This window comes from Anoplolepis gracilipes, chromosome 9 (assembly GCF_047496725.1).
Source record: "Anoplolepis gracilipes chromosome 9, ASM4749672v1, whole genome shotgun sequence".
Classification (NCBI taxonomy): Eukaryota; Metazoa; Arthropoda; class Insecta; order Hymenoptera; family Formicidae; genus Anoplolepis; species Anoplolepis gracilipes.
The window spans coordinates 12,741,847-12,766,965 of NC_132978.1; the positions used below are offsets into that span (position 1 = coordinate 12,741,847).

General features: G+C 36.4%; 1 protein-coding gene and 1 non-coding gene across 6 annotated transcripts in view; both read right to left on the bottom strand.

The window, feature by feature from the left end:
- LOC140669821 (uncharacterized) overlaps positions 1–25,119 on the bottom strand; it is a 62,592-nt gene that overhangs the window by 28,332 nt on the left and 9,141 nt on the right. The window lies entirely within an intron of this gene.
- On the bottom strand, positions 24,723–24,794 carry Trnat-cgu (transfer RNA threonine (anticodon CGU)). Its single transcript has one exon. It is a non-coding gene; the product is annotated as a tRNA-Thr (tRNA).

The following is a 25,119-nucleotide window of genomic DNA, read 5'->3' on the forward strand; positions in this document are numbered from 1 at the left end:
AAAACGCCGAGATCGGTCGAGTCTATTTTGAAAGAACGGTATTTCGTACTGCGTTAACGACGCTCGTTGATAACTGAATTATTTAAAGAAATATACCGCGATGATAACGTCGATATCGAATTTTATCTAAATTCCTACAATTATCGTGAACAGGGTTTTTGCTTTTGAACGAATTTATTATAATAAATATATAAATAGATTTGTGCAAGCGATCGAGAAATTTACAGAATGCCACTATTACACGATTCGAATTGCACGTAATGAATGTAAGGAATGTAAATAAATAAATTTTCGAATAAAAAGTATTGAGAATATTTAAAACGTTTCACATAAATGATTATTCAATAATAATTCAAATGTAATCGCGACATTAGATGGAATTGTCATTGTTTTTGAAATATATTTTTGTATATAAAAATTAATATGTATAGTTATTCTTGTATAAATTCTCTCTCTTTTCGAAAATATATATTATTTTTCTACTTGATTCACACACAAAAGAAATTTCAGTCAAACGTTTGTCTCTTATTTGCACATAACAACTTGTCATCACTTGGCACTTTTATTATATGTTAAATATTCGACGAAAAGCTTGCGTGAACGTGTCTTTTTCGTCCCCTTTCGCTCTAATCTCTATGGCATAAACAATGATCATTATTATCGTAGCACCCGCTGAGTCGACGGCGCACGAATGGCGCGTTATTTTATCGGTTTTTCTTAGCGATAACACGGCCAGTGATACCGGTCGATAGGAACACCGAGTGTAGGTGCGCGAATATATTATCGCCAGTGTTATCGAGACGAAATAATATATGCGCTAAGTGTTATGTCAACCTTTCAATTTGAACAGAGTTCACTTTTGAGAATTATTATGTGTAAGCATTGTAAGACTAGCGCTATGTTTCTAAACTGCATTACGATTTTAATTTACACTTTAAGTTTTTTATGATTAGATCTTATTATATTTAAATTAATTATCGATTACGACGTACGATGTAATAAAGTGTAAATTTACTTTGCACACACATATTACTACAAACAATTCTTAATAAATACAACTATCACTTTCCTTCTAAATGTTTCTGCTGTCAAGATACGAGATATCTCATCTGACTGAAGTCTGATAATAATTTATATAATCCGTATGATAAATTTCGTAATGGTTTGCTATATTAAAAACCTGAAAAATCTATATCGGACACTGAGAAATAAACTGTTTCGGAGCCGAAGTGAGTGATGATGGGAGATTTGTTTACGTCTCGGTTATTTACATAACACTGATAATACGCGAACGCTTACATCATATCTCGAATCATTATACGCTCTTTAATAACGCCAGGAATGTTCGCTAACAACAGGATTGCGGCAATCGTCGATTACGTTGATCGTTATGTCGGTCCCTCGGTATTGCGTGTACGAATGAAAGAAAGGAAAAAAAAAAAAAAAAAAAAAAAGGAAAAACAAGTACAATATTAACATGGTGACGTCACGTGTAATTTGGCGAACATTGTCGTGTCGTGGCTGTATGTCATGTGCAATATCTCGCGAAGCTGCGTCGCATCAGCCGCCGAGCGAATGACATCAGTCTGACATCATAGAGTACAGCACGAGATCGTAACGTGAACTCTCTTCTCAAAGTGTGGAAGAGAGCGAGGGAGAGTGATCTTTGCCTCGACCATGGCGGGGACAAGGAGAGTATAATTAGACGAATCGGCTTATCAATTGGCTCACTCGCCGTCATCTACGCTGAGATCCGAGAAAACAAACGTTTTTTACTTGCAGCTCTTTTCCATAAAACACATAATCGTGATAAAAAATTATTCGTAAAATCGATTCTTCTCTTACGTGAAGTAATATAATAATAATAATAAATAAAGAAATATATACATACATTTTTTTTGTCTCTCTCTCTTTAAAAATGTGTAAAAAGTAATTGAAGCCAATACGCATGATCGTAACCTGAAGGTCTTTATCGCGACTTGTAATCGGATTTCATTTTGCGGAAGACCGATAACGAGGCAGTCGAAGAAAACTGAATCGGAGAGCTCTCACGCGAAGCAAACACATGTCGACGAGTAAATCGAACAGACGCTAGAGCGATTGATAAATTTGGCCTGACCTCTCTGGATAACTCGGCCACGTGCTGTCTGTATATTACGGTGTGCAGAGGGGGAGGGGGGGAGGCGAATGCGCCAAACATTATTTATCGAGTCAGGACCAAGAATATACATCCCCGGCGACGAGATAACGAAGATAGTTCACCGAGTGACCGGCCGGCCGCTCCTTCGCAAGAAAGGAATACGGCGTAATAAAACGCCGCAACGGCGACCCGATAATAAGTATTATCAGCGCTTTCTGTCGTACATAAATCAGACAAGTGCTTTTACACTCGGATTTAAAAAAAAAAAAAAAAACTCATCGTGAATCATGTCAAGATACATATACGTTATCAGTGGAAAAAAAAAAATTAGGATAAAAATATCTCGTTGATTACCACATTTTCACTCTTGATTGATTGAAAATAGAATTTAATATTTTTTTATAATCAAAAATATGTATACGATACATGTGTGTTTCGATTCGATAGTATATACATTATGGATTCTCTCTGCGCAATTTTACATTTTAATATTATATCGTTTATCTAAAGTAAATTTTGTTTGCTCTCATTCTGCATAAGAAGGACATCAGCTGATGATATGCGACGCAAAAGTCTCGGAAATTCTATCTCGCGTTGCATCGCGTCGCGCAACTATAACTATACGACGATGAACTTTTCCTTTTCCGTCGTCGTCGGTAGATTATCATTTTCCGTGAGGTCGACAGGGCAATTATAACGCCGCATTGCAAAATAATTTCCGGCCAATCGAGACGATATGATAGACGTGTATGAGAATCACTGCAGGGCTGCTTCGACAAGCGCAGCTGTAAATCGAAGAAGCCGTGTCTGGCTTCTAATTTTATTGCGCGACAGAGAGAATGGGAATGAATCGGCTCTGAGTACTACAGCCGCCGAGCATGCCGGATTTTGCCTCTCGGAAAGGGTGGCACTAAAATCTCAAATCTCTTTGGATCGCGATTCACATCTGTGCAGCTTTGCGCGCGATACATCTCTCTGTCTTAAAAAAAAAAAATTAACATGTTTTTTTTTAATTAAATTTTATATATAAAAAAAATAAAAAAAAATAAACCTAAAAAAAATTAAAATGTTACGTTTTAAATATTCTATTTAAATGATTCATTCGCCATGCAATACAGATCTATGCAATTATTTTAATAAATTACATCAGAGAGAGAGAGAGAGAGAGAGAGAGAGAAATGATTCTTCCGTAATTCTCAAACAATAAGAGCTGTGAATAAGAGATTACGTAGATCAATAAAAGACACCAAAAATAAATGCTTTGTGTCATATTCAGAAACACTTATTAAATATACATAACCGAACGATTAAAGCTGTGAAAGTAATATCTCCTGCTTTCAATCTTATCGAGGTCTGAGATGTATTTAATGAAAAGGACGCGTATCGTTTTCTCGTTACACAGATGTGATATATAATCGATTACTTTCTTTAGTCCGCTTTCGTATTTTCAACATGAAAGCTTCGCTGCCTCTTTGTCATCGTCGTCTTCGACTTTGATAACGATCTGTCGGAGAATGGAAGATTTTTCGCCAATAAACGAGAATGAAAGGTAAATCTGCGAACGACCGCGAACGTTCTCGTTTGATCGATTCTCGCTTACGCGAGAATCGGACGTGACGAAAATTCCCGCCGACGAGGCGAATCGATTCGACACCTTGAATTCGCGATGCAATGTATCCGGTATCGTGCGATCCAGACATTATTATTACGTAATATTAGCCCCACGCTTTTCTTCCCAAAACGATCAATCATACAGAATTTTTTTACATTTTGCAAATATCAAAACCTAATTATTTAATATTTACTATACAAAAAAATAATGTCTCGTAAATCGATAAACATTATTTCCTTCTTCATATATTTTTAATTTTATAATACGTAATGGAATTTTTGGTATCAGCGATAAGATGATAAAGTTGTTCGATAACCGATAATATTAGTTTAAGGTTTAAATGACAAACCCTTTCCTCCTGATCTTGTAAGTCAACGATAGGTAAGATACGATGGCATAATCGCGCTGAGAAAGCAATTATTTACAGATCGTGACGTAAAAAATATCGGTTATTTGCAAGTACGCTCTTTAATTCGCTGAAAACCGCAAGATGCGAGTGCATATCGTATGACCGATAAGATTTCAAAAAATTGCTCATTATTTGCAAAAAATCAGATAGCTATTGTTTTATCGTCATGCGAGAATCAATCGTACTTGATAACAATTAGATTATCATTTAACCGAGAGAAAGAGACGGCAAAATATTTCTATTTATGTCTTGTAAAGAACGTAACATGTATATGTGTATTAAATAAAATAAAAATTTATTAAAATTGATTAAATTAATTTGGTGTATAAATACACACATGTAAAATGTTTACACAATTTTACTCCGTTTTTCGCGACAGAACCATGATTGCATCATACATCGAAAAATACATTATTTAAAATAAGAATATAAAAAGGTTTTTAATTTTTCGCATAAAATGTAAAGCTATGAAAAAAATGAAAAAATTAAATAAAACTTAAAAAATTCCCTATCTTGCGATAATTTCGCGTATATATTTTAATTTTGCGCAGGATTATTCAGGTTCCTTTATTCCGTCCCGTAACAAAGGGATCGTTGTACTTTCTCGAGCGTAAGTCAGGCTTTGACCAGCTCGTCGCCGTTTTACGTGCTCGCCCCAGAGTATATCTCGTATATCTCGTGACGTCACCCTAGCACAACCTGGCAACATCGCCGAGGCGAAGCGACGTGCGATGTTGTCGGCTCGCTCACGCCAGGGCTCTTTCGCCGGAAATTCGGGACGTCTGGGTTTCTTTTGGACCGTTGTGATTTCCGCTGGCATTCCTTTTCGTCACGCACTCGTGCACGTACGCAGGCACGCACGCATGCACGATGACGAACGTGATTTTACGCGGATAGACTTTTAAGAACCGCATCGCTCGATAGTGCGACATAATGTAACGTAAAGATTAAACGCTATTTAGATCGCGTCAGCGTGCTTTTCCTGCCATTTCAGCGGAAATGTTCACTTTTGCGAGCGCGTTATCTCAGGGAATCCGTCATTAGCTAGTAGAGATGAATAGTTTCGCAAAGATATTTTCTTGACAGAAATGTCATATTCAAAGCCTTAGAAGATGTATATATTTAATTGCAGTCATTTGGAACATTCTTTACCGTATTCGCTTTATATTTATGTACAACGGTATTATAGTAAGATATACAGATCTCTATATTATTCTCAAGCTTACTAAAAAATTAAAAAAAAAAAAAAAAAAAACCATTAACGTCTTTTTTTAATTCAATATTATCTTTTTAAATACGACATAGTATAAGTTGATATGGATATAATTATCGCTGAAAAAATAAATATTATGTTTACGGTAAAAAGTCTAAGCAAGCGGAGCAATTATACTCGACTGTAAATTGTGATGCTCTAATTTTAATTGTGAGTCGATTCGTATATCAATTCTCGTAAGGGAATACGGAAACTCGTGTGCGTGTGTGTGTGTGCGTGTGTGTGTGTGTGTGTGTGTGTGTGTGTGTGTGTGCGTGTGTGTGTGTGTGCGTGCGTGCGTGCGTGTGCGAGGGGAAGGTCCACGCTCCTCTCCGTCTGAATCGGGTTTTACGCTCGCGTAATCGTAGAACGACGCCAGCAGCCGAACGTGGAGAAGCGGCGGCAGCGACGGCGGCGGGTGTAGCTGGGAACGGATAATATCGTTCTGTCACGTCACATAGTGCGCGCGAACCGGCCGCCGGAGAAAATCAATCCGCTCCGCGCGCGGCCGCTACTAACCTTCTTGCGGAAAAGCGGCGATAGAGTAGAACTACTAACCGCTCGGAGAACGTCGCGCGACGGTCCCTCCCCCCCTCCCCCTGCCCCTCGTTGCGATATTGACCCGGGGTTGCGTTAGGTTATTTCTGTCGGGGAAGAGGAAGGCGGGGGGGAGGGGAGGGTGGGGGGTTCGTGTACCTTTTCACGTAGAACGTTTGGCTTTCCGCGAATGGAATCCCACGTTTTCTTTTTCCGGGACCTGCTGCTTCTCCTTTCCTACCTACTCTCTCTTTCTACATTTTTTTTTTTTTTTTTTTTTGTATTTTTACTTTCGAGCTTTTCTCTCTCTCTCTCTCTCTCTCTCTCTCTCTCGCTCTCTCGCTCCGCAGCGTCGTTGTGGACCTGCCCCGACGATGTGTCATTTTGAATATTGGCCTTCGACCGTGTCCTTGGCCCCGTATCGGTTGGCGTAACGATCGAGCGCGCGAAGGATATCGCGTACGTTCGGCTCGCTCGCTCGCTCATTCATTCGTTCGTTCGTTCGTTCGCTCGCTCGTAGCTGCTCGCGCGTTTACGAAATCCGTAAGAGTTAACGGCCGTTCCGAAATAGAGGCTACCGTCCCGCTACCGGAGCGTCTCGTTCCTTTCTAGCGCTCCGTACTTGCGCTTGTCGATTCCCTCTGGCTACTCTCTGCGGTTCTTTACCGCAACTACATCACGGATTTCCCGCACGTCCAATACACCTGTATTACCTGTGCCCTATGCTTATCTTCCCCTACGCACGAAAAATTCGAATAATATACTTATTGCATTTTTGTGTTGTTGTATTTTACTTTGCTATTGTATTTTATTTTTTTTTTTTTTTTATTTTTATTCTCTCTTGTATTTTAGAAATTCCTTTCAGAATCACAAATTTTTCATTATGCCGACGTACAGGCTAGACTCTTATATTATTTTTGCGAATATTGGATTTTAAATAAACAGATAACTGTAACGTGTTTCTCCGTTTCTACATTGTAACTTTTTTTACTATTTCAGATGTTAGACGGGCATGTATACCTGGCAATGAGTTTCAGAAAAAGGACTTTAAAAACATGATCATTACTCCTTAATGATTCGCATAAGTATAATAGTTTACAACAGTTTTGAATAAAAAGATTTTCAACTAATTTTAACTAATACTTTTTAATTTTTTCTCTTCTTCTTTAAAAGAATTATTATTATTTGAAGGAAAGTAGAATTATTTTATTGAATTGGAACAAAGAATAATTATTAGAATAAGAATAACTACTTTATCTCGATTTCGAAATTTAAAAAGAGGATAAGCTAGATGTAAAGATGATATATTCAAAGTCATAATAATATTTACATCTTCTTTAAAACGCATTATTATTTGAAAGAAAATAGAATTATTTTATTGAATTGGAACAAAGAATAATTATTAGAATAAGAATAATTACTTTATCCCGATTTCGAAATTTAAAAAGAGGATAAGCTAGATGTAAAAATGATATATTCGAAGTAATAATAATATTTATATTTTCTTTAAAACGAATTATTATTTGCAAGAAAATAGAATTATTTTATTGAATTGGAACAAAGAATAATTATTAGAATAAGAATAATTACTTTATCCCGATTTCGAAATTTAAAAAGAGGATAAGCTAGATGTAAAGATGATATATTCAAAGAGGCAATAATAATATTTATATTGCCATACTCTTTTAATCCTTACTCCGTATTGTTATTTTCGGCAACTTCTAACTGTACAGATGGGTCAGCGTATTTTCGATAAGTTTATTAATATGTAAAAATGTTTTAAAAAATCTGAAAAAATATATATACCTTCTTTGAACATTCTAAATAAAGGCTAAAATAATAAATTTGAAAAATAATTTAATTAAATATATTATTTTATGATTATTTGCTTTCGAGAAATTGACGTATTGTTAGAAAAATCACAGACAAAAATGATCCATCAGTACGGTACAAGGGTTAACAATCATGCTTGATTCATGAGAAAATACCATATTTATAATTAAATTCAGCAATTTATAAAAAAAAATCCTAATTTTGTTGGACAATTTTCTCGAAGAAAGAGCAGCAGTATTAACTTTTATTATGCTCTGACAAGTACATACAATATCCCGCCGCCCACGTCGCGGCTATAAAGAGAAGAGCAGTGGATCGCTAACTAGGATTAATCAAGCCGCAGACTGTCGGTGTGCGATTCGCCCTTTAGCCGTCATCTCGTTAATAGACACGTCGCAGCACAAAAGGCCGTGCGCGGGTTCGCGCCGGCAATTTTCGAATTTGCCGAACGAGAAAACCGGCGCCGTCGCCGACGGCGACGGCCGTCATTGTGATGGTAACGGTGCTCGTGATGATCGGCGTTGTCGGTTGTCGGTTCGGCCTGCGTATCGTGTAGGCGTGTGTCCTTTAAAGTTTAAATCGACCTGCCCGGGCGGCGACGGACTGGGCCCAGACGTTCGACCCAATTCAACGGCCCGCTGATAACGGTGACGTCACACGGCGTGCTCTACTCGTTACTAGTCACGGATCGCGGTACGTGACGGCGCGATGACGAGCGTGACGATAATAACACCATCGCGTACTACGTTTAAGCGTTATGTTAACCCGCTCTCGTGACACGCTTTTCGCCGGCTCGTTCCCGCGGCGATTGACACTTCAACATCACGAAACCTGATATGTCGATGTCTATAAAACCGCATTTAAATGACGCTTCGGACCTTACAATTAGTATACAGCGTGTATTCATGAATTCGTGTCGTAATATGGGGTTGCTTTGATTTACAATCCATTCGTGTGTAATTATCATCTCACAATCATTTTACGACATTAAAATATTAAAACAAGCTTGACGCGATAGAATTAATATTTATCCATTGTATTTAAAATATTTACTTTTATTATTTAGCTTCGTTTCCTTGCACGGTAAAAAAATTTTGTGTTAAATTTAACACATTTCTCGTGTCTCAATTTACCCACTCTAATTTCAACGTTAATTTAACAGAAGGCAAATATATAAACAAGTAACACAAATAATATGTAAAAAATTAACACAAAAATGTGAATTAGCGTAAGATTTATTTGTTAATTGTGTTGCTTTAACTCTTAGAAACGGTGAATATTAATTCAATACAGAAAAGTTAAAATAACATAACGACAGTATGTTATATTAACATAAGAGTATGTTAAAAATTTAACACAAAAATTTCAACAATACAAAATGTTTTTTACCGTGAACAATTATTTTCTCTCGTTTTGTTTGCGCGCGTACTAAGATTAATATATTCCTTACTTATGGATCATTTTGTCCGTACAATTTCTCGAAAATGAGTGATCGTAAGATAACATATTTAAGCAAATTATTTTTCAAATGTATTTTAGTCTTTATTTCGAAGAATCAAAGAAGATATATAAATTTTTTAGATTTTTTAAAAACACTTTTATCCATTAACAAACGCATGGAAAATACATTGATGCATCTGTAGGGTTTAAGATAATTCTAAAATGAAATGAACGTACAGAATATTTCTGCGCGAGCAAGATGGAGCATTTTTGTCTCTGGATTTTTCAATGTATTTATTACTGGTATAAAAGAACGCGAGATGTGAGAAAACGAAAGTACAAGGACCGTGGTCGCTCTCCCGCAGATCGATAGCGACCGCAAGAGCGACTCTTTCGTCGTTATTATCGTCGTCGTCGTCGTCGTCGTCGTCGCCGTCGTCGTTGTCATCGTCGTCGTCGCTCTTCCGGCCGCCGTGCTGCGTGAGCTTGCGCGGTGATGTCATATATTCGGCCGAGTTTACGCGTGTTTGTAAACAGGCAGAGAGAAAGAGAGAGAAAAAGACGCGATGGCGGAGAAAGAGTGAGAGGAAAAAACGAGGAATAAAGAGTAAAAGGAGAGAAGAACGGAGGGGAACAAGAAAAAAAAAAAAAAAAAAAAATGCCAGGCACCTTTTCAGGACTGGATTCAGAAAGAGACGGAGCCCTTTCCTTGTCCCTTCTAGACTCTACACAAATTATATGCACCTGCTTAGAAATTCGTTAATAAGAAATATTAAAAATAGACAAATTGAACGCGTAATAAGATACTCTTAATTTTAAGTTTATGCGTGAGGAGAGAAAGAGATTGTATCTTTAATCTTATTAAGGAAAGTATTATATAAATAAATGAATAAATTTTAATATACAAGTATTGATGTAAAAACACATAATTATTTTTATAAATCAACACTTGAGATGCAGTTCGAACGTAAGCAAAAGGAGGAATCACCTGACAACGGAAGTATAAAGTAAATATCTTTAGTGGCATTTAAAATAAATAATCAGAAAAGAGAGAAGAATGTAAGAGAGAAAAATGCGACAACTTTCATTCGCGCGACATACTTTGCTGCAGTGAAAAGAGATGCGAGGGAAAAAATATATTCGCGATCGAAAACAGGGATGGCTCTCACGTGTCTCCAGCCGGCACTGCAGCTGGCTGCGCAGACATTTCTCGCGCGCGCGTTCCTTCCTCGTGTAAGTCGACTTTGTCGAGCTTCGGTTGCGTCGCTCTCTCGTTTTCTCGTAGCACGTTCGTGACGTCACGTGCTGCAAGTTGGACTCGGGAGAGAGGCCACGTTAGCATCGGTAGAGAGGAAGGGTAGTCACGGAACGAAAAGGGAGTGGATGGGGCGAATGCGAGAGATGCACTATATATAGGGTGTCTGGAATGGATACGATGGTCGCATTAAATGTCGATGGCAATTCGATGATTTTCTTACAGCATTTTCTAAACAAAGTGTCGAATCGATCATAATTAATTGATCGTTTACGGATCAAAGCTTATAATTAATTTAAATTGTATATACATTAATGACAGAATCTCTTTACTCACTTAATGTCAAGCTAATTTTGTATTCAAGTTATTTGTTACGAGAATTAAAAGATAGCATTGAATTATGATTACGAAGAAATTGACAAGGTTGGTTTTAAAATTGTGATTAAAAGAGTCACAGTGAGTTTTGATATAAAAAAATATATAATTATACTTTTCACGCATTCCTTTTTATATTCCCTGAGTATATTTTTAAATTTTTACTCAATTGTCAATTTACGTATAAAAAATGAAATTTGTTTTTATTTTATTATATATAATAAAATATCGAAAATTTAAGTCGATCAATAACTGTCTTAAAAAATTCTTGATTAGTGACAGCTAATTATATCGATAATTTTGACGCTAGAAATGAGAAATTTTGAACAAATCTTTTTCTTACACCATACACGTATTACATATAATAAATTCTTTTTTTCGCAAATTTAAAATATAAATGGCAAATTGGATAAAAAACAAAATTCTTTTACATTCTTAATTAAAATCATTAAATTTCTTGAAAAAAATCTACTCAAATTTTGTTATAAATATAATACAAAATTAAATTTTATATATTACTAATGTAATTCATAATCGCGCTTTTATCTATATTTTTTATGTAATTGCAACATACAAAAATACATAAAAAGATAGTTTATCAGTGATAAATTATCATTCCCTACGCACAGTCACATGCATATGCACACACATACGCATCTATGCAATTAATATAGGTTCTAAGCGAGTGCCTCGATAATAACGCATATTCACTTTGACCTAATTAGGTAAATTCTCTTAATGCTTTTAAAGGATTTAATGATTTAAACTGCAGGTAATCTGAAAATTTATACACGCGCGAGAGAAGATGACTAATTTATTCGGAAATTATATATCAGAGTTATAAATCTTTGGGTAACATTTATACATGGCTGTAAAAAGTACATGCGATTCTTCTCGTGTTAAAAGATAAAATGAAGTATCAAACTTGGCGCACAAATCATGGCTTTGTAAAATACTGATGTGTATCGCTTCTTATAAATCCTACGTGACTCACACGAGTCATTCACGAGTGCTTATGGCGCGCAACTTAATCTCTTTTTATTGTTTAACAATTAAGTATATACGATCTCTATACTCTATCAGTATATACAAGAGAACGCTAATTATCAATCATAAATACTTATTAAATTCGCGGATGACATAAGTTACTGCAATAATATCATTAATTCTCGATTATTCAATATATGCAATAATCGAATAAGAGAGACTCTTTCTTTTTTTCTCTCTTATCGCAATTTTATACATAATTGAGATTTTTTAAATTTATGACTAAATACTGTAAGTATTATTATATAATATTTTCTATTATATCTTTTTTCCTCTCTCTCTCTCTCTCTCTCTCTCTCTCTCTCTCTCTCTCTCTCTGCATATATTCTATTAAAAAGTAATTTTATCAAAAAGAAGAAATTTTTAATTAAGAGATAAGGCGATGATTCAAGCTTTATTTTTATATTTTGCTAGAAATTTTCCATAACAATTTTTTTAGAAGATTATAATAACCTGCTGAAAACTGGAAGCAATTATCAAAAAGAAATCCGTGAAAACAATTTTATAAATACCTACAAATATTATTTTGCAAATATGATGCACAAGTAGGTATCATACGTATAATAAATATTCATTAGTACAAAGTTGAAGCTAGTATTAATCGAAAGCAACGCGGAAGACAATCATTCCCTTAATCTTAGAAGGGATCCTTGCATTTTTAAAATCGCATTCTCGGACGAGTGCACGTCGGTTTTCACGCATCGCGTGGCTTTCAAAAAGCAAAGCGAAAGCGAACGCTCGTCGAAGGTGGACGTTGCACCGACACGTTTTCTCTTATTTTCGCCCCAGCTTGACTTTCGTCGAGTTGAGTCGAGCCGATCGACCGTCCGCGGCTCGCACCTCTCGAGACCGACGTCCGAAGGTGCATATTGCACCGGTCCGCCTTAATGGCGTGATGGCGTGACTGGTGCGTGCGGGAGCGTGGGGTGGCGAGCGGAAAGAAACGAAACGAAACGAAACGACGAGACGTCCGGTGGGGAACGCGATGTCGCGTGTTCCGCGGTCGCGTGTGTCGCGGATATTACACGCGATCCTTGGACTCGATGGCCGGCTAAGCGTCTCGTCTCACGAACTGCCCCCTCTCGCGATTTCTCTCACTTGCACTTTTAATTTCTTCTGGATGCTTGCACTCAAAAAAATGATCTTGCAACTTGAACAAAAATTAACTGTAATAGATAAATTATTAGCAAATACTGTGATACTGCATCATATATTTTGCACTTGATCAATTTAAATGACAGAGATAGAATTTATTTCTATTAGTGTAATTTAGACGGAAAATTTTTCTGCGATACCTATCTTTAAGGCCTGTTGTCAAGGACAATTATATTTGTGATTAATATTTGACAATGGGATCTAAATTTTCTAGTGGTATTGCTAGAATAATGGTGAGATAAATTCTATATATGACAAACAATATTCTAACAGATACAAAAAGTAGTGATAAATTTTAATTGAGACATCTAGAAATCTCTCTACATTAGCAAAATATTTTTTTGAGTGTAATACCTTATCCCACACGTTGCAGAGAACCCTTGTAAAATTATCGAAATTATGATGCGAGATAATATAATTGTAATCTCGATTCCTTAATCTACATAATACCTATATATAATATCGAAAAGTTAAATTTTAATAAAAAACGTGCTTGCGATTTATTTATTTAGTGCCTTTCTGCTATGTGTTTTGTGACCGTAGCTTTCATTTTTATTGCATCTGATTTACATATTGGTCTTTTTTCTATTTTCAATTTTATATTTTAGTACTTTAATGAGATAGATATATCAGGAAAGCTAAATAAAAAAATACTGTAACCATTCGGCGCATAATTTCCAAATGAAAATTCAAAGTAGAATTAAGTTTTCAAGAACTGCTGTCGCATGTTAGAATAGAAATACTGTTGGAATATTGATTTTCCACCAATTTTCTAACCAAATCCGAGTAACTCACAAATTAACTGTCATTAAAATAATAGAGAGAGAGAGAGAGAGAGAGAGAGAGAAAGAGAGACAGAGACAGTGCGGTGGTTTTGAAACATCTTATGATATAGATTTTATCGAATAATTCTGGAGAGATTTCGACTGGATATAATTTACTTTTTAATTTTACGATTCTCGATGTGTGCAATATCTTATCTGTCTCCAAAGATTATAGGATATTATTAGACTTTCGATTTTCGCTTCATCTTTTCCTTTTAGCTAAAATATAAGTAAGTTGGCATTGTGATATATGTTCCAAAGTTAAAAGGCAAAACTTCTTAAGCAAACGATGCACAAGTTCGTAACTCTCGCGTACTACCTTGTGCAGTCTCGCGTATCTCCCGTCGGCTGAGAACTTTGATAGCATACGTCGACATGTTCTCTTGTTGCGTGGGAAAGTGCTGCATAATGACACGGTCATTCTTTACACGTCGGGTGAAGCCAATAGTGGCCGCGCTGTCGGAAAGCCCATCAAGACTGCGAGTAACTACGTACTTGCTTTCAAAGATTTTCTCTCTAGTTTTATTTCACCTTCTCTCTCGTATATTAAATGGAAACGGCATATGTGCACCACCAATCTTCGTATATATAATTTCGAGAGATATGTTATTTATGCCTCGACACGATTAGAATTAATCTAATTTTATCCGATAAAGGCGAGTCTCTTTTAATTTTTTATTTCGCTATTTTCCTTTCCCTTTCATCGGTGTAATTAGATTTATAAATTACATTTGACTTTATAAACTTTTCATGTATTTTGCTCAGTTTAGCGCGCGATTTCGACACCTTATTCTTATTTGATTAAAATGTAATATTAAATAATATTACACTGGAGTAATGTGTATAATTTTAGTATTATGAGTATTATTAGCGTTATGTAAAAATATGTGGACAGTACAGTATTATCGGTATTAGATTGTCATCGCTCTGTATCGAACTCTCATTGTTAGATATGCATTTCTCGCATTTCCGGGAAAATGACGGGACGGAATGCCAATGCGTTGCACGTTGCTCTTTGTTTCCAGTCGCGTTGTGCCGTTAAGCGGCTCGCCGAAGAAACACCTGACGTCGTCAGACGGTTGCCAGCAAACAGCCAGCCAGCCAGCCAACCAACCAACCAACCAACCAGGTAGGCAGGCAGGCAGGCAGGCAGACAGGCAGCCCGCGTTGTACGTAAGTACATACCTGTGGCAGGTGAATCGAGTCAGGTGCTCCAACAGATGGGCGCCTTTACTCGAGAAAGCGTTATAAAAGCGGTCTATCATAAATGTGGGTTACTAGCTATGACTAACGCCCGACGAGCTTGCGTTCGCGCGCGCATCCATAATTTGCGAATTATTTTTGTCTAATAATATGTTTATTCGGTCTACAAATTACTCGATTAATATTTTTAAATACTCTGTTGTAAACGTATATATCGATACGTCTACTTCTTGGAAGACTATATTAGAAGAGTATATTAATTCATAAAAAAATTAATGGAAAACTTTGAAGAAAATTGATGATGGATGTAGAAAAAGAACATCACACAAACATAATCATACGTAATTAATTTTGTCTTAGACGATCTTGAATATTTCTCCAACATTAATAAATTGATTTAACTATAAGGTAAACTCGGGTAAGATGACCATAGTTTTTTTAAATGCAAGAAACATACTTTTATTTTTGTTATTTTTTTAATAGTGTTTGGCATTATCTTCACTGAAGCTTAAATTACGTAATATTACCGAAATTAAAAGGAAAATATTTAATAGAAATTTTTTATTATCAAAATAGTACAACATAAGCATTGGCCATCTTACTCAACTTTTAAGGAAAAGATGATAAGACCATAATATTTATAAAAAAATAGTGAAAACGAAAATAAAAATTATAGGTCATATAACAATTTACATATCTTTATAATGTGTCTAACGTCGATTACGATAGCTTAACTGTAATTTATTCGACGTTATAACAGTTTTTAGTGGACAAATAAAAAAACTTTGCAGGTGGTGAAAAGTAAAAAATATGATATAAGATTCACAATATCGTTAATTCGAATAATATATGTACATAAACTACTGCAAATATCGATTATCTTTGATAATGACTAAAAAAGCGCACCATGTAGCGATTATTGAAAAAATTACAACCTATGGCCATCATACCCTATAGTTTACCCTACATAAATTGATTTAACTGTGATATTATTACGCTTTGAATACGAATATTTTCAATTCAAGAATTTATCTTTACTATTAATTTCGATTAAATGTTGACAGCCAAGAAGAGTGAAATATTATATTTGTTTACAATTTAAGAAACAGAAGTACTACTGTGCGAATGAAAGACGACCGAGATCAGTCGTCCTTTAACAGTGCTCCCGCGATGACATACGCGTAGCGAAGAAGTAGCAGTAACGAGCGTGTCGCGTCTTTTCTCCTTTCTCGCTTTTTGTTTCACGGACACGTGGCGAGCGAATTGTAGCGTATGCATGCACCGTCAGCATGAACCTTCGTATGCGTTGTTACTTACGTACGTGCGAGCGTATGTGCGGTCACGTGTAAGAATGGGATAGCGAAAACGTGACGCGATTATGCATTCTCGCTACGTCGAGTCGTCATCTCTGGCTTGGTGCAAGCACGAGCCGTCGTGTGTAGTCCGAGGTAGCGGTCTGGCGCGCGCGTTATGGTAATTTTATTAAACGTATGTTTCCTCTTTTAAGGAATTTAAAGAAGGCACGTGCATAATCGTGCATACTGCTCGCCGAATGACAACCTGTCGTGTTATTAGCAATTATATATTCAAACGATACGGCAGAAAATAATAGATTTATATTTAGGAAATAATGATAATGAATCGATTGCATTCTCATATTTGTGTGATAGCGAATAATAATTAATTTGTCCGATGTATTTCACGTTAGGGAATAATATTATTAGTTTATAAAATAGTTTATTCTTTTATATTGGAAATTTAATGGGATTTAATTTAATTTTAGTTTAAACTGAATTTTTCGAGAGAGAGAGAGAGAGAGAGAGAGATACAAGAAAGAAATATTTATAACATTATAAAACTATCAACTTCTTTCATTGGGTAATTTCTTTCTGGAATGCAGTTTCAAACAGGTTTATACATTATCAATTAATGACGTTAAGAAGAAAAAAATATTATGCAAATTTACAGTTAAAAAAATTTAAAGTTACATTATATTATACTTATAATTGTTATAAATAACTATGTAAATAAGTTATAAAGACAATATACATAAACAAGTTAGATACGTCTCATTATAGATTAATTATTGTTAAGGTAATAAAAACTTAGACTTAAAATGTTCCCACTACTTTTGTTATTTTCTAAACATAAATTTATTATTTTCTTTTTTTTTTTTTTATTTAATCGATAAACGTTGAATTAATGCAACCTCACAAACTTTCTCGACATAGATAGAAGAGAAATAAAGTTTAATTAATCGAATCGAAAAAAAGTTTTTATGACGACTACTGGTTAACAACCAGTGCTAATATAAAGTGCAACGAATTGATATCTTTGAGAACGGATGTCCTCGTGTACGAGCGGAACGCCTGTAAGGAACAGCTGCTAGCACTCCGTCCACGTCTGATTAGACGAAAGTAAAATATGTTTCCAGGTAAGATGTTATCGTTTTAAATCATAGTCGTTTCGTTTCGTTGTACCTTTTGCGTCGCGTGATTTTCCAGCTGTTTGAAAAATCGAATAAACGATGCTTGTCAAACTATCAACATTCGCATATATTTAAGAAACGCACATTGACATTGAAAAATATTATATAATGATTTTGTTTGAAATTATTATTTTCCTGCATGATTATTTTACAGATAAATATTGTACATATGAGACATTCATTATCGAAATTTTTTTAGTATTATTATAATCAAGACCAAATATAGACATAGATGAAAACAGAAGATGTTGATAACTTTATCTCTAGATATAACAAGGTTCATAAACAAATGCTATATTCAGTCATTTCGCAATGCTTTGCATAATCTAACACGTGCTTTTCGCGTTACATGAGAAATTCAATTATATTTCTTAATGCAAGGTTATTCCGTGCGCAACAACAATCGTGAGATGCTCAAAGATACTACGAGGTAAAATCTTGTATTCACTCTTGCGTCTTTTTTTTTTTTTTTTTTATTAAAGCTTATATAATATACACTTATAATATTGTACACGATTCTGCTATTTCTTTCATTTATAACGCAGAGGAAATCGAGATAAAAGTACCTCGCACTGGTTTGTGGTTCGCGATTTTATTGCGGTAGTTTATCGAGATTTTATTGCACTAATGGTGCATCCTTTACATCGTAATGTTAAGAAGCTATACTTATTACTACGGCTTATTAGTGTAGGGTGTAGTTAAATCTCATCCAAGTGCGAGTAATAATTGGAGACAGATAATTTTTTATATTTTAATTGACATTTAGTAATAGCAGATTAAATATTTGAAATTTATGAAAACATAATAACAGATTAATTTACAACATATTATACGTTTCTACTTAACGAGAAATAGCTGTACTTTTGCGATGTTGTCGCTTATTAATACAATAATAACAAAATATATTGGCAGCAATTAGAAAGATATTGGAATTATCAATATAATTCCAACAACATGATAACTTTGAAGATATATCGTAATCTGTGCGTTTCTGCAGAGCAGTCGGATTCTCGTTTTAACGCACGAAGGGAGAGAGAGGCTCAGAGCTCATTGTGGCTTGGAGTCTCCCTCCGCACCGTTTCTCGCCGTTCGTCCTCAGTAACCGCGACGAAAAGGAAGAATTCAAGGTCAGCGAGTTCTTTTGCACCGCTGCAATCTCCGCGCACTCTCCGCCGGTACCTCGCATTATACACGTCTTACCGTGACAGGTCGCGAGACCTATCTTATTACGCATATTATTACAATGCCCTCTCTTTGAAACGCAAAAGAACGCATTGTGTTGGCTGAGAAATTTAAATACTTAAACTATTTCCTGTCCACTACGTCTTTACGTCTTTGTATGAAAAGTTCCTCGAATAAAGGGACTCTCGAAATAGTTAGTACAGAGAAGTTTCCAAGATCGTATATCTGTTTGAATATTTAACAATACACACAAACACACACACACACAGTTTGCGAGAAGGCGATATGGTCGCACGATCTTTGCAAGTTGGCATGAAATACGAACACTTATACCGCGATGTCGGAGGTCAGATCATCGCGAGGATTTTATACATTTGAGTGTATAAAATTTACGAAAAAATATATTCGTGTGTAAAGCAGCTTTTGTCGAAATAAAAATCGCTTTAATTCGACCTAAAAAGCGAGATAAATGGCAGTAGCGAGAACAGCCATGAATAGGCTATAGAGGACGAATTTCAACTACGTAATACCTAATGGTGTTATGAATAAGAACAGTAGAATCGTGCGCGCGATTGTGTAAGCGGAAAAGTTATTTGCCAATGCAGCGATATAGTATCACGCTAGTACTACGGTGTTATAATACCGTGACACATCATCGCGCTAGCATTTTATCGCGCCGAAAAGCGCGATACGAGGCGACGATGAATATTTTGTACGCGAAATCGCGAAAGCTTCTGCGCCACGTGATAAATATTTATATCATTGCGGAACGTTCGTTCTTGGGCGATCGCGTCGTTTTATCTCTAACTTCTTACGAAGATACGCAACCTCGTCAATTTATAAATGTTTCTCGTTTCTCGTATGTACATCCTGCACTTTGTGAGATCTAATACGTAAAATATCCAGGCAATCCGGACTCTGATTTATTGATTTATCTAATATTGATCTTTATTTTCTTGGCGTACAAAGATCTAGAAGATGGTCGAAGTCTGAATATTTAAACCAGTGATTTCTGAACCGGTGAGATTCGATGAAGAAAAATTTATAAATTTAATTATACAATAAATATAAGTGTAATAAGTTATAAATTAATCAAAATGAGAGCGCTTTATATTGTATATTTCCAGAAATAAAAAATATGTGCTTATATATCTCGATATAATTTTAATTAAATATTTTTCCGCCGATATTATGCACTTTACGCGGATTAAAAACGCGAGTATCAATTTTGAGATAGGATTTTAACTGAAGTCAGCATTTCTGTATTAAAAATTTACCAGTGATAAAATTCAAGAAGGCGATATTTCATCATCGGTCGAAAACGCGGTACAAGCTTATACATTTCTCTTCGTGCTGTAGAAAATAACTTATTTTCTGCTTTTTTATGCCGACGGAATTTTTTTCATACCAATACAATTTCAAGTTTAAATCTCGGATTATAATGTATATCTGCAGCGAATAATTTCAGAGAGCAAGAAAAATGCGACGCAGCCAACCAGGTGGAACATTTCTGTTCCGCTGCGTCGCGGATAAATTCCGCACACATGCAAAGGCACATATGCATTCGGACGGCGTGGTGGCTCGGGTATACGAGATAGTACGTGAAACGCGTACGCGCGCGAAACTTTTCTATCGATCGGCGAAGCGGCACCCTGGCCCCTGGCTTCGCGGCGAGGCACGGGGAGTCAGTCACACGTTGTCCTCGCGTGTCGATACCGATAACACCCTCGCCCTCGGCGTCGCCTCGCGAGCGACGCTCCGTCGTAGCCGGTGCGCCGCTCGCGATAAGGCGCTTATCGCTACTACCGCTGTATCGAGATACGACGGAGATCGGCTCGCGTAAGGATCGGCCCCGAGAATAAAGACGAAGGTCGGATCCCGTGTCGCGGATCGCGGACGACACGTACAATTTGCTGCCTATGATCCTTTGATCCTACGCAGAAGAAAAGAATATTCTTATTTTGACAATATCTTTAGTTTCAAAATGTAAATCTTGAAATGAGATTATATTGCGTTAAACAAAGAAAATTTCCTTGGATCAAGACATTTTATATACCTAGGTGTAGTTCAACCGAGAAAAATATATTCTTGTTATTTAAGAATCATTTTCTTGAATGGAGAGGAAAAACGGTTGGATAGAACATAACACATGCTCAAATCGAAGATTATCATTTTCTTAGAGTTAAAATAATTATTTTATTCTTGAAATAACAATTGCAATATTGAAATAAGATTATAATATTGTTGAAATTTAAGATTTTTCAATTCTTCCAACAAGATTATAAATTATTGCGTATATATGAAACAATGAACGCGTTTATATGAGTATATATATATAAGTTTTGATTTGACACTTACTTTTTTTCTGTGTAGGATCAGCTGTTTTGAAGGATCGATAAAAATCGGCTCATCTTAATCATTGATGGAAAAATATTTAAATCTTCTCTCTACTCGTTGTGATTATTTATTATGATCTCATGTATGAAGTCATTTATGATTATAAATATTTTTAAAAAATTATAGATAAATTATATAATTACATGTGAATTTATCTCTACATTAGAAATTACATTACATTTTTAAAACTCTTCTTAGAGTTGTCTTCGTGATAATATAATTTCGCACGAAGCAAAATAATGTCGTCGAAGCGAATAATTTTTAAATGCCTCTATCGTCACGTGGATCGACACGACGAATGAGAGAGACTAATGAAATTATGCGCACGGCTCCTGTTCTTCTCCCCGTGGATATAGCGACGCCATGTAATATCGCGTCCGTAATTGCGGAATATTTTGCAATTTCGTGGATTTGGAAAAGGCAGTTTTTTTTTTGTTTTTTTTTTTTTTCTCGAGAGAGAGAGAGCGCATCCGCGCGCGATGGTAACCGACATGCCGGTCACGTAAAGCCCGTAGTTCCGTAGGTATCCTGAGAGCACATCGTGGAATACTAGAATACTATAGCGGCGAGAATGCGCGGCGCATACTCGCAGCGTGCGAGCGGATAACCGCGTTCGAGTGAGCAACCGTGCGCGATTGAAAGTGCGACGAGATGCAGCGACGGGTTCGGAATTTTTGGGAGCCCCTTGCAAGGCACACAGGGTATGATGCCCATACGGAAAAGATGGCCATAGGCTGTAATTTTTTTCAATAATCGCTACATAGTTTTTTTTTAGTCATTATCAAAGATAATCGATATTTACAGTAATTTATGCGCATACATTATTCGAAATAACGATATTGTGAATTTTATATCAAATTTTTACTTTTGACTATCCGCAAAGTTTTTCATTTGTCCATTAAAAACTGTTATAACGCCGAATAAATTACAGTTAAGCTATCGTAATCGACGTTAGACATATTGTAAAGATATGTAAATTGTTATTTTTTTTATAAATATTATGGCCATCTTTCCGTCACTATGGTCATCTTTTCCTTAAAAGTTGGGTAAGATGACCAATGCTTACGTTGTACTATTATGAGAATATAAAATTTCTATGAAATATATTTTTCTTTTAATTTCGATAATATTACGTAATTTAAGCTTGAGTGAAGATAATATGCCAAACACAATTAAAAAATAAAAATAAAAATATGTTTTCTGCATTTTAAAAAACTATGGCCATCTTACCCGAGTTTACCCTACCATTGACACGTTCCTTTGTCCTTCTGATGTATGATACAAAATGAAATCGCATGTAATGCTAATCTACTTGCTTAACTAATTAAATCGAGTAATGAGAGCGATTTTTGTCAGCGATTGAAATGTTGTTACGTACAATATATTGTATCTTTGATACATATCGCAAATTAGTTGTATAAATATGTTAAACTTGCCATCTGCAAGTATTGTTAGTTTAAATTCTTTGCATAAGAAAGAAGAAAGAATCCAATGCATATTGCATCGAAGAAAGGTGGATTTACATTTTCCCCGAGAGATAGGTCGGTTTCGAAGGAACATAAATCTTTGGCGCGATAAATGCAAAAGGTACTGTTATTCCGAGTATGCATATTAACGGGCGCGGGAGTCTCTAGCAAAAAGCGATACGTAATCGAAGAAACGAAAAAAATTATTACGTCAAGCGCGCGCGCGCGCGTATATGTAAATTTCGTGCGACGTGTAATCGGCTTTTTCGAACGGTTGTTCCGACGAAAAGCGAATGTTCTATCGCAAAGAAGTAGTCCTTGATCTTGCAGCGCGGCATAAATTTTCGTAGCCGATCTCGCCTATGGAGCGATGAAATCGTCTCGCTTTTGCTTTGACCGAGCTACTTCAGTTTTCGCCTCACTTGGACGAACCATTACCTCGCCCACGTCGCGAGCACAATCGCCTAAAGTCCTCCGATCGAGTAAAACCGGTTTGGGTCGCGACCAGTGCTGTAACTATCTACCTATGCGACCGGATTTCATGATCGAAGAGAGGAGAGCTCGCTCCTTTTACGAAGCCGGCGCGAAAGAAGGCCACGGCGATATTCCCCAACGAATTAAACTACTCGAAACGTGACGCGAATCTTCGATTGGCTTTTCATCAAATATCCCTTCGCGATTGAACAAAGAGAATAACGTATATGAAATAATAATTTTTATCAATTTTATCAATCCTTATTCGTGTAAAAATCATCTAATGATAAATAAAATTTGATTATTCAAAAATTCAAGCCACTCTTTTTTTAACAGCTAAATTATACAATTCTATTCGATAAATTAACTTGTGTTTGCGTATTCTCGTCTATTTTATACGCGCATCGTTTCGAATTCGTAGAAAACTCGCGTGCTCGACAAAGGATTTTTTATTCAACAGCCACAGTTCGCGCTCTGTCGTCGATGAAGCGCCGATAACGTTGGCGAATGCAACGCGCTGTTAGCTTGTCAGTGTCATAAGATACGTGGAGTAGAGTGCAAAGGGTTAACGACATTCCACGGTGAAAGAGAGAGAGAGAGCGAGCAACGCGTCGCGCCGCCCCGTCTCGCCCCGCTCTTAACCCCTAACCAGCGTAGCACTACTACTCGGTCATGCACCCCCGGGGCGCTACACGCTATGCAACCCCCGGCGGAAGCGGCGGCGACGGTGGTAGCGGTGGCGGGATCGATCGCGCGCACGTTTCTTCGTCTCCGACATAAAAATTAGTATTCCTCTCTCGTCGTGACGGCCAGTGCACGCTGTGAAAACGAAAAAGAAGAGGAAGGGGGAAGAGGAACCGGCGAAACATTCAACCCCGTCACGATCCTGCCTGCAACCCCCGAACCCTACACCCACCTCTATCTATACTCGCGCCTCTTCGTCCCGCGGCTTTCTCGGACATTTTACGGAAACTGCACGGCTCGCTGCTCGGGGTAACGCTCCTGAATATCGAAAACCGGACCGGTGCCGGGTATCAAGGGATGGGCCCCCGCCCCCGGCCCTCCTCCGACTACGTGGGTCGCATTCGCGGACTCGGACGCGAATGCCGACCGAATGCCGATTTTCATCGCCCCGCTACTCTCAAAGCGTGATTCGTTTTAATTGCCGACGTCTGTCTCATACTTGGCACCCACCTCTGGGGTAAATGCCTCCTGTAAATGGTTCCTTTATCGCGGACTTGGCCAATCATTCGATGTTGAACTATTCTCACTCTTTACACCTTAACGAAGATTAACTTTGCTACAATCGAATAATAATACAATCGCTATTGATATCTGTTAATAGTCGTAAATATATAAAAGCGAATTAATTATTTGTTTGTTGAATATCTGTAATAAATTAGATTTAAAAAGATGTGAATTTGTTGGAATTCTATATAATATTATATCGAATTGATATTGTAAATGTATACATTTATTAGCGAGCCAAATATGTATATAAATAAGTTATATGAAAAATTGAAAATAAAAATTAAAATAAAATTTAAATTCAAAAGTAAAAAGTAACTCGAAGACAGAAAACAGGTTGTGATTGCATAAAAAATAACGAATATTTAGTAGCAAAAAAATAATCTGCCTCCTGTGAGGTTTGAACTCACGACCCCTGGTTTACGAGACCAGTGCTCTGCCACTGAGCTAAAGAGGCTGACGTTTTTCATGGGTAACTAGAGGATGATACGGCACAGATGCTTATCCCACCCCTCCCCTCTAATCTTATTCATATCGAATCTAGATATATATATGATTAGCATGTATATTATTTATTTTAATTATACTGTATCGATATTAAAAAGAGGATTAATCTTTAAATTCGATTTAGCCGCATGTAATTCTGTTCTGTCATCTCGTCGGTATATCTTATCGCGTTTAAGTAGCGTTGACGTTGCACCTTTTAAAGAGAGATATAATGTCTACTACACGAACCTCGAGGAATCTCCGAAAATAAAATTCGACCCACAAATCCCGCGTGA